The 12,154-nt window shown below is 39.0% G+C and overlaps 1 pseudogene; it reads right to left on the bottom strand.

The window, feature by feature from the left end:
• Nucleotides 1-8,392: 8,392 nt before the first annotated feature.
• On the bottom strand, nt 8,393-9,385 carry LOC139176140 (olfactory receptor 4A47-like; annotated as a pseudogene).
• Nucleotides 9,386-12,154: the final 2,769 nt, after the last annotated feature.

Below are 12,154 nucleotides of genomic sequence, written 5' to 3'. Positions count from 1 at the left end.
CCTTTCTACTATTCCTATATTTCTTTTCTTGATGGCAAATACTTTTCTCTATAAAGACATTCAGGAAATATGCTTGGGAGCTATCTTTTAAACATTCCTTTACCCCTATTCCCACAGGTTTTAAATAAGGTTTGTATTTTTATACTTTTTGTTCATTTGTTCAGTCCAATGCCACAGTTAATGTCTCAGTTCAGATTCTCCCAACTATTGTCATATTTTCCAAAATTGTTCTCCAGCCTCTTAAATTTCTCCATTTGTCCTCTACATAGATACAAGAGTAATCTTCCTAAAATTCATGATTTACCATATTACTTCATTGCTGAAAAACTCTTCAGTGGGTCACAATTTCATACAGTATAAAACTCAAAATTATGAGTAAATTGTATTCTCCATGATGTGGGTGTTCCAAGCACCCAGGACTTTCCTTGCTTTACCCCAATCCTCTCAAATTCAATGAAATAAAAATACTTATATTTCTTCTGCTACTGCTGCTAAGTTGCTTCAGTCATGTCCGACTCTGTGTGACCCCATAGCCAGCAGCCCACCAGGCTTGCCCATCCCTGGGATTCTCCAGGCAAGAACACTGGAGTGGGTTGCCATTTCCTTCTCCAAAACTTCTTTTACTTCTTCAGGGCACCATAGTTATGGCTCGGGTACATTTCTTGGGTTATTTTTTAATTTCAAAACTGATTTTACTAGTTCAGTCACTCAATCATGTCTAAGTCCTTGAAACCCTAGAAACTGCAGCACACCAGGCTTTTCTGTCCATCACCAACTCCTGGAGCCTTCACAAAGTCATGTCCATTGAGTTGATAATGCTATCCAGCCATCTCATCCTCTGTTGACCCCTTCTCCTCCTGCCTTCAATATTTCTCAGCATCATGGTCTTTTTTTAATGAATCAGTACTTCACATCAGGTAGCCAAAGTATTGGAGTTTCAGCTTTAGCATCAGTCCCTCCAATGAATATTAAGGACTGATCTCCTTTAGGGTTGACTGGTTTGAAATAGTTGCAGACCAAGGGACTCTCAAGAGTCTTCTCCAACACCACAGTTCAAAAGCATCAAGACTTAGGGGCTCAGATTTCTTTATGGTCCAACTCTCACATCCATACATGACTACTGAAAAAAAAAAAACAACATAATTTTCACTAAAGGACATTTGTTGGCAAAGTAATGTCTCTGCTTTTTAATATGATGTCTATACTGGTTATAGCTTTCTTCCAAGTAGCAAGCATCTTTTAATTTCATGGCTGCAGTCATCATCTGCAGTGATTTTGGAGACCTAGAAAATGAAGTCTGTCACTGTTTCCTTTGTTTCCCCATCTATTTGCCATGAAGTGATGTAACTGGGTGCCATGATTTTAATTTTTTGCACGTTGAGTTTTAAGCCAACTTTTTCACTCTCCTCTTTCACTTTCATCAAGAGGTTATTTAGTTCCTCTTCCCTTTTTGCCATAAGGGTGGTGTCATCTGCATATCTGAGGTTTTTTATATTTATCCCTGCAATCTTGACTCTAGCTAGTACTTATCCAGCCTGGTATTTCTTTCTTTTTTTTTTTTTTTAATTTATTTAACTTTACAATATTGTATTGGTTTTGCCATATATCAAAACGAATCTGCCACAGGTATACATGTGTTCCCCATCCTGAACCCTCCTCCCTCCTCCCTCCCCATACCATCCCTCTGGGTCGTCCCAGTGCACCAGCCCCAAGCATCCAGTATTGTGCATCGAACCTGGACTGGAGACTTGTTTCATATATGATATTATACATATTTCAATGCCATTCTCCCAAATCATCCCAGCCTCTCCCTCTCCCACAGAGTCCATAAGACTGTTCTATACATCAGTGTCTCTTTTGCTGACTCATATACAGGGTTTTTGTTACCATCTTTCTAAATTCCATATATATGTGGTAGTATACTGTATTGGTGTTTTTCTTTCTGGCTTACTTCACTCTGTATAAAAGGCTCCAGTTTCATCCACCTCATTAGAACTGATGCAAATGTATTCTTTTTAATGGCTGAGTAATACTCCATTGTGTATATGTACCACAGCTTTCTTACCCATTCATCTGCTGATGGACAGCTAGGTTGCTTCCATGTCCTGGCTATTATAAACAGTGCTGCGATGAACATTGGGGTACACATGTCTCTTTCCCTTCTGGTTTCCTCAGTGTGTATGCCCAGCAGTGGGATTGCTGGATCATAAGGCAGTTCTATTTTCAGTTTTTTTAAGGAATCTCCACACTGTTCTCCATAGTGGCTGTAGTAGTTTGCATTCCAACCAACAGTGTAAGAGGGTTCCATTTTCTCCACACCCTCTCCAGCATTTATTGCTTGTAGACTTTTGGATCACAGCCATTCTGACTGGCCTGAAATGGTATCTCATAGTGGTTTTGATTTGCATTTCTGGTATTTCTTATGATGTACTCTGCATACAAGATAAATAAGTAGGATCACAAAATACAGCCTTGCCATACTCCTTTCCCAATCTGGAACTAGTCTGTTCTTCCATGTCTGGTTCTAACTGTTGCTTCTTTACCTGCATACAGATTTCTCAAGAGGCAGGTAAGGTAATCTAGTATTCCCATCTCTTGAAGAATTTTCTGCAGTTTGTTGTGATCCATACCGTCAAAGGCTTTAGCATAGTCAATAAAGTAGAAGCATATGTTTTTCTGGAACTTTCTGGAACTGATTTTGGTTTTGACCATCTGGTGATGTCCATGTGTTGAGTCATCTCTTGTATTGTTGGAAGAGGGTGTTTGCTATGACCAATGTGTTCTCTTGGCAATACTCTGTTAGTCTTTTCCCTACTTCATTTAGTACTCTAATGCCAAACTTGCCTGTTTCTCTAGGTAACTCTTGACTTCCTACTTTTGCATTCCTGCCCCCTATGATGAAATGGACATCCTTTTTTTGTGTGTTAGTTCTAGAAGATCTTGTAGATAATCATAGAACAATTCATCTGCACCTTCTTTAGTATTAGTGGTTGCCTCATAGACTTGGATTACTGTAATATTGAATTGTTTTCCTTGGAAATGTACTGAGATCAACTCTGTTGTTATTGAGATTGCACCCAAGTACTAAATTGTGGACTCTTCTGTTGACTATGAGTGATACTCCATTTCTTCCAAGGAATTCTTGCCCACAGTAGTACAAATAATGCTTATCTGAATTAAATTTGCAATTCCAGCCCATTTTAATTCTCTGATTTCTAAAATGTCGATGCTCACTCTTGCCATCTCCTGTTTGACCACTTCCAATACCTTAATAACCTCAGGTATTCAGATGACACCACCCTTATGGCAGAAAGTGAAGAGGAACTAAAAAGCCTTTTGATGAAAGTGAAAGAGGAGAGTGAAAAAGTTGGCTTAAAGCTCAATATTCAGAAAACTAAGATAATGGCATATGGTCGCATCCTTTTGTGGGAAATAGATGGGAAAACAGTGGAAACAGTGTCAGACTTTATTTTTGGGGGCTCTAATTTAGAAAGATGGTAACAATAACCCTGTATACGAGACAGCAAAAGAGACACTGATGTATAGAACAGTCTTATGGACTATGTGCGAGAGGGAGAGGGTGGGAAGATTTGGGAGAATGGCATTGAAACATGTAGAATAACATGCATGAAACGAGTCGCCAGTCCAGGTTCGATGCATGATACTGGATGCTTGGGGCTGGTGCACTGGGACGACCCAGAGGGATGGTATGGGGAGGGAGGAGGAAGGAGGGTTCGGGATGGGGAACACGTGTATACCTGTGGTGGATTCATTTCGATATTTGGCAAAACCAATACAATATTGTAAAGTTTAAAAATAAAATAAAATTTAAAAAATAAAATAAATAAAATAAAACCACTGCAGATGGTGATTGCAGCCATGAAATTAAAAGATGCTTACTCCTTGGAAAGAAAGTTATGGCCAACCTAGATAGCATATTGAAAAGCAGAGACATTACTTTGTCAACAAAGGTCTGTCTAGTCAAAGCTTTGGTTTTTCCAGTGGTCATGTATGGATGTGAGAGTTGGACTGTGAAGAAAGCTGAACACTGAAGAATTGATGCTTTTGAACTATGGTGTTGGAGAAGACTCTTGAGAGTCCCTTGGACTGCAAGGATATCCAACCAGTCATCCTAAAGGAAATCTGTCCTGGGTGTTCTTTGGAAGGAATGATGCTGAAGCTGAAACTCCAGTACTTTGGCCACCTCATGCGAAGAGTTAACTCATTGGAAAAACTCTGATGCTGGGAGGGATTGGGGGCAGGAGGAGACAGGGACGACAGAGGATGAGATGGCTGGATGGCACCACCGACTCGATGGATGTGAGTTTGAGTGAACTCCAGGAGTTAGTGATGGACAGGGAGGCCTGGCGTGCTGTGATTCATGGGGTCACAAAGAGTTGGACATGACTGAGCGACTGAACTGAACTGAATACCTTGGTTCACAGGCCTAATATTCCAGGTTCCTATACAATATTATTCTTTTACAGCATTGGACTTTACCTCCATCACCAGTCACATCCACAACTGGGTATTGTTTTTGCTTTGCCTCCGTCTCTTCATTCCATCTGGAGTTATTTCTCCACTGATCTCCAGTAGCATATTGGGTACCTATTGACCTGGGGAGTTCATCTTTCAGTGTCATTTCTTTTTGCCTTTTCATACTGCTCATGGGATTCTCAAGGCAAAAATACTGAAGTGGTTTGTCATAGTCTTCTCCAGTGGACATTTTTTTCAGAACTGTACCATGACTCATCCATTTTGTGTGGCCTTATCGGGCACAGCTCATATTTTCACTGAGTTAGACAAGGCTGCAATGCATGAGATTAGTTTGGTTAGTTTTTTGTGATTATGGTTTTTATTCTGTCTTCCCTCTGATGGATAAAGATAAAAGGCTGTTGGGAAGAACTGGCTGTGGGGGAATATGGATCTTGCTCTGGTAAGCAAGGACATGCTCAGTAATTTTTAATCCAATTTTCTGTTAACAGCTTCGCCTTCCTGTTGTTTGGCCTGAGGCCCACCTCTGGTATGGGTAATCACAGTAATGGTGACCTTTTCAAAGGACTTATGCCAGCACTCTTGTATTCAGTGACCCTGACCCTGTGGCAGGCCACTGTCAATCCACATCTCCATCCAAGACTCCTGGACACTCACAGGCAAGTCTGGCTCAGTCACCTGTGGGGTCACTGCTCCTTTTTCTTGTGTCCTGGTGCACACAAGGTTTTGTTTGTGCCTTCTGAGTGTCTGTTTCCCCAGTCCTGTGGAAGTTCTGTAATCAAATCCCACTGGGCTTCAAAGTAAAATTCCCGGGGGGGTTTAAGTCCTTTTGCTGGATCCCCAAGCTGGCAGATCTATTGTGGGTCCTAGACCCTTTATAACAGTGTGAAAGCTTCCTTGGTATAATTGTGCTCCAGTCTGTGGGTTGTCTGCTTGGTGGCTCTGTGGTGGAGCTAATGTTGACCTCCTCCAAGAGGACTTACACCACACATTGTGCCTTCCAGGTATGCTGCAGCCAGAGACCTTGTCCCCATGGCAGGCCACTGCTGACCCATGTCTCCATAGGAGGAGACACTCAAACACTCAAAGGAGACACTCAAACACTCAAATCCCAAACCTTCCAGAGACTCTTGGAGGGCTCAAACAAAACCTGTGTGCACCAGGACCCAGAGACCCCACAGACACTGAGCCCAATTTACCTTTATTTACTAACTAGCAACCAGTCATCCATTAGCATTCAATTCATTTTCTTGCTTTCCTGAAGTCTTCAAAGAAAATGACTAATTTCTCCTTTGTGACCTCACTATTTCCTATATATCTTACTCCTACCACATTTAACAAACATTTATTTTCACTTTTATTTCACTTTATTCAGTCAAATGAGTTCAGACAGTCACTCAGCAAGTATTTAATGAGAATTTTCCTTGATAGGATTAGGGTCTATGAGACAAATCTGACAAATTTTTGGAAGTCATAATATTAGAAGTTATTTTTCCTCCACTACTCACAGGATCAACCACAGGATCTTAACAGACAGTAGAAACATTATATATTGCTGTCCAGTTGCCAAGTTATGTCTGACTCTCTGCAACCCCATGAACTGCAAAACAACAGGCTTCCCTGTCCTTCACTTTTTCCCTGAGTTTGCTCAAACTCATGTCCATTGACTTGGTGATGCCATCCAAACATCTCGTCCTCTGTTGCCTCCTTCTCTTCTTGTCCTCAATCTTTCCCAGCACCAGGTCCTTTCCAGTGAGTTGGCTCATTGCATCAAGTGGTCAAAGTATTGGAACATCAGCATCAGTACCTTCACTGACTATTCAGGGTTGCTTTTCTTTAGGATTGACTGGTTTGATCTTCTTGCTGTCAAGGGACTCTCAAGTGTCTTGTCTAGCATCAAAATTCAGTCACATCAATTCTTCAGCACTCAGCCTTCTTAGTACTCCAAATCTCACATCTATATGTGACTGGAAAAACCACAGCTTTGACTATATGGACCTTTGTTAGTAAAGTGATGTCTGCTTTTACTAAAATGAAACATTTTAGTGATATCTAGAATATGCTATCTAGATTTGTCATAGCTTTTCTTCCAAGGAGCAAGTGTCTTTTAATTTCATGGCTGCAGTCACCAACCACAGTGATTTATGAAAAGGCAAATATAAATATAATATATATGTGTACACACACACACACACACATATGCAAAAGCATACATATACAGGGCTTCCCATCTGGCTCAGTGGTAAAGAATCTTTTTGCAATGCAGGAGATGTGGGTTCAATCCTTGGATTGGGAAGATACCCTGAAAAAGAAAATAGCAACCCACTCCAGTATTCTTGCCTGGAGTATTCCATAGACAGAGGAGCCTGGTGGGCTATAGTCCATAGGGTCGCAAAGGGTCAGACAATGACCATTGTGTTCTCTTGGCAGAACTCCATTAGCCTTTGCCCTGCTTCATTCCATATTCCAAGGCCAAATTTGGCTGTTACTCCAGGTGTTTCTTGACTTCCTACTTTTGCATTCCAGTCCCCTATAATGAAAAGGACATCTTTTTTGGGAGTTAGTTCTAAAAGGTCTTGCAGGTTTTCATAGAACTGTTCAACTTCAGCTTCTTCAGCATTACTGGTCGGGGCATAGACTTGGATTATGTGATATTGAATGGTTTGCCTTGGAAACGAACAGCGATCATTCTGTCGGTTTTGAGATTGCATCCAAATACTGCATTTTGGACTCTTTTGTTGACTATGATGGCTACTCCATTTCTTCTAAGGGATTCCTGTCCACAGTAGTAGATATAATGGTCATCTGAGTTAAATTCACCCGTTCCAGTCCATCTTAGTTCACTGATTCCTAGAATGTCAATGTTCACTCTTGTAATCTCCTGTTTGACTACTTCCAATAATCAAATAAGATTTGATTATTTTTCTGTAACTTTACATTCTATTTCGACACCAACATGTCAAGCAATATTTACTAAATAATGTTTGTAATCTTCCATGGTGGCTCAGATTGTAAAGAATCTGCCTGCAATGTGGGAGACCCATGTTTGATCCCTGAGTCGGGAAGATCCCCTGGAGAAGGGAATAGCAGCCCACTCCAATATTCTTGCCTTGAGAATTCTATGGACAGAGGAGTTTGGCAGGGTACAGTCCATGGGGTTACAAAGAGTCAGACATGACTGAAAGACAAACACTTTCACTTAAAAAACTAATCTATAGATACAAAAGTAAGACACATACTTTAAATATTAACATTAGCTGTCTTTGTGTGCAGAGAAATGAACAAAACATTTATGTCACATCACTTTTAGTATTTTTCAAAATCTGTAATGTGTCCCATTAATTCCAAAACAAAATTGCACTCTTGGAAAGAGAAACATGATAAAAGTTTCCACTAGCTAAAATAAATTTACAGTATTTACTATACCTTTAACTCATCATATAAGTTCAGTTCAGTTCAGTTGCTCAGTCTTGTCTGACTCTTTGTGACCCCATGGACTGCAGCATGCCAGGCCTCCATGTCCATCACCAACATCTGGAGTTTATTCAAACTTATGTCCATTGAGTCAGTGATGCCCTCCAACCATCTCATCCTCTGTCATACCCTTCTTCTCCCGCCTTCAATCTTTCCCAGCCTAAGGGTCTTTTCATCACATACAACATAAATTTATAGCCTCTATAGAGGTGTATTACAACCCACAACTATACATATTTACATAAAAAACTGTAGTAATCTTCAAAAGTATAATTCAAACAAAATACGTATTTTGAACTATGAAGTTATGAACATTTGTATTGTGATCAATATAAATATTCAAATAATAAAAAAATAGTAAAAGTTTTCATCATGTTCAAGTTTCATCATGTTTCAATCCTGAATAGAAATTTAATACAGATAATCATACAAGACATTCCTGGAAAGAGCAATTCTTCTCTGAAAATAAGTGACACATTTCCCTGCTACCCCATGTTCTTATTCTGGTCCAGAGTTTTTTTTTCATGGCATTTTTCATCTCTCCATTTCTCAGAGTATAGATTAAAGGGATTAAAGGGTTCGACATGGGAGTTATAATGATATAAAACACATTCAAGGATTTATCAACAGGTAAGTTATAGGGTGGTCTCACATATATGAAAATACAGGGCACAAATAAGAGAAACACCACAGTAATGTGGGAGCCACAGGTGGACAAGGCTTTGTGCCTCCCTTTCTGACTAACATTTTTTAGGGAGCACAGAATGACCCCCTAGGAGATGAGTAAGAGTGTAAAGATGACCACGGAGATTGTCCCATCATTGGCCAGCACTGTGAGGACAGTAATGTAGGTGTCATGACAGGCAAGTTTTATCAATGGGTACATGTCACAGATGAAATGGTCAATGACATTGGGGTCACAATAGGGAAGGTTGTAAACAAAGAGAGGATGAAGTACCCCTTGCAAAAATCCACTAACCAAAGTAAGTAGTAGCAACAGAATACAAACTCGTTTATTCATGACTGTCAAATAATGCAAGGATTTGGAGATGGCCATGTAGCGGTCATGGGCCATGACCACCAAGAGTATTATATCAGCACCACCAAATAAGTGTCCTATAAAAAGTTGTATCATGCAAGTTTGGAAGGAAACAGTTTTCTCCTCACAGAGTAAGCCTATAATCATATTTGGAGTAACTGTAGTAGAATAAACACCATTGAGAAATGATAAGTAACTAAGAAAGAAGTATATAGGGCAACACAGAGTTGGGCTGAACACCACAGTCAGGACACTGAGTCGGTTGCCCATCATTGTCAGGTAGATGAGCAAGAAGACAACAAATAATGTTCTCTGACCCTGGAGGCTCTGAGTGAGCCCCAAGAGGACAAACTCAGTTACATTTTTCCTTTGTTCCATAGTGTTTGTTTGTATCTTATGTCAGAGTTTTGGACAAAATTACCTGCAAATTTATTTATTACTAGAGACTTCCTGAAATTTAAGATAATTTGTTTACTCATCCAACTACTGAGCATTAAGCTTTATTATGATTTGGTAATTTCAGACATTATCATATAAGGCTGATAAAAATATTGTCTTGAATCTCAAAATCTTACAGAGTGGCAAATAATCAAGATACACATTGGAAAAGGACAGTTTATTTGCTAGCTAAATGTGTTGCCACAAGTCTATTTTCATTTGGAAGCTAATGAAATTGTATTTAAAATTAATACCTTATATAAAAATTTACTACAAAGCCACAGTTATCAAGACAGTATGGTACTGGCACAAAGACAGAAATATTGATCAATGGAATAAAATAGAAAGCCCAGAGATAAAAATGAACAAAGTTTTAATTAAAATATAAAGAAAGATATTCTTTACTTTCAATTTATTAAGGAGATGGCTGTCTCCATTCTAGGATGGAAGGATCTTTTTAACAAATGATTGAAGTTTAAAATATATATATTTGACAATTTGAACTTTCTCTTTAGGATTTAGGAAGAGATACAGCAACATCAATTGAAAAAAGTAATTTGGAAACTGATTTGCATTTGGGGGATATACATAGAGCTAATAACTAAAAAAGATAAATAACTGAGAAATGTATGAATAAAAATATAAATAAAATATAAACAACTACTTAAAGGAAGAATGCATCTAAACAGCCAGCAAACATAAAACAAGATGCTGAAGTTCACCTGTGAACAGAAAGGTAGAAATTGCAGCAACTGCTTGCTTACTAAAGTGTTACTTTTGTTTATTGAAAGTCAATGGATCAAGGTCTACAGATGCTACCTCACCTTTTCAATTTTAACAGCTTAACAAAGAATGTTTAGAGAGAACAGTAATTGAAAATATCATCAGAATTGCAAATATCTGCCCATGAAAATATCCTCAAATAGTTACACTTGAAATTAGTATCTAAGACAACTTTATTTTACTGAAAATAACATTACTTCAGAGCATTAGAATGTGAAGACACCTAAAAGAGTATTATAAAATAGAACCAATTTTCACATAGTTTAGAAGTCACAAAAGATTCCTAACACTGCTGATTGTGAAAATCACAAAGGACTGTTCTATACATCTATGTCTCTTTTGCTGTCTCACATACAGGGTTATCGTTACCATCTTTCTAAATTCCATATATATGTGTTAGTATACTGTATTGGTGTTTTTCTTTCTGGCTTACTTCACTGTGTATAATCAGCTCTCTGTGGGAGAGGGAGGGGGGAGAAGATTTTGGAGAATGGTATTGAAGCATGTATAATATCATATAAGAAACGAATCACCAGTCCAGGTTTGATGCAGGATACAGGATGCTTGGGGCTGATGCACTGGGATGACCCAGAGGGATGGTATGGGGAGGGAGGTAGGAGGGGGGTTCAGGATTGGGAACATGTGTACACCCATGGCAGACTCATGTTGATGTATGGCAAAACCAATACAATATTGTAAAGTAATTAGCCTCTAATTAAAATAAATAAATTTAAAAAAAAATAAAATGCAGGTATGGATAAAAAAAAAAAAAAAGAGCTGGGCATACACACTGAGGAAACCAGAAGGGAAAGAGACACGTGTACCCCAATGTTCATCACAGCACTGTTTATAATAGCCAAGACATGGAAGCAACCTAGATGTCCATCAGCAGATGAATGGATAAGAAAGCTGTGGTACATATACACAATGGAGTATTACTCAGCCATTAAAAAGAATACATTTGAATCAGTTCTAATGAGGTGGATGAAACTGGAGCCTATTATACAGAGTGAAGTAAGCCAGAAGGAAAAACATAAATACAGTATACTAACGCATATATATGGAATTTAGAAAGATGGTAACAATAACCCTGTGTACAAGACAGCAAAAGAGACACTGATGTATAGAACAGTCTTATGGACTCTGTGGGAGAGGGAGAGGGTGGGAAGATTTGGGAGAATGGCAATGAAACATGTAAAATATCATGAAGGAAACGAGTTGCCAGTCCAGGTTCGATGCACGATGCTGGATGCTTGGGGCTGGTGCACTGGGACGGCCCAGAGGGATGGTATGGGGAGGGAGGAGGGAGGAGGGTTCGGGATGGGGAACACATGTATACCTGTGGCGGATTCATTTTGGTATTTGGCAAAACTAATACAATTATGTAAAGTTTAAAAATAAAATAAAATTAGAAAAAAAAAAAGAAAGAAAATCACAAAGGAAAACTCTTAAAAGACTGAACTCTCACACCACCAACGTACTCTTACAAAATAAAAAATCTAGTGTAGAATATTGTGTATAAATGCAGGTCTGAGTTACCTGCATAAGAAGACAGCCATTCAATCCACATTGTGAGCTCTGGTATTTTCTCCTTTGCCCTTCATTTCTGGTGCCAACTCTGTGAACACAAAGAACCAAATACATGTAGCATCACTTTACTTTGAATTGTTTCCATGTGACTAACTCCTCCCATGTTTTCAGAAAACAGATGACACCACCTTTATGGCAGAAAGTGAAGAGGAACTAAAAAGCCTCTTGATGAATGTGAAAGAGGAGAGTGAAAAAGTTGGCTTAAAACTCAACATTCAGAAAAAGAAGATCATGGCATGTGGTCCTATCACTTCATGGGAAATAGATGGGGAAACAGTGTCAGACTTTATTTTTTGGGGCTCCAAAATCACTGAAGATGGTGACTGCAGCTATGAA

This window comes from Bos indicus, chromosome 15 (genome assembly GCF_029378745.1).
Source record: "Bos indicus isolate NIAB-ARS_2022 breed Sahiwal x Tharparkar chromosome 15, NIAB-ARS_B.indTharparkar_mat_pri_1.0, whole genome shotgun sequence".
NCBI classification, from domain to species: Eukaryota; Metazoa; Chordata; class Mammalia; order Artiodactyla; family Bovidae; genus Bos; species Bos indicus.
This window is presented reverse-complemented; position numbering and strand designations above follow the sequence as displayed.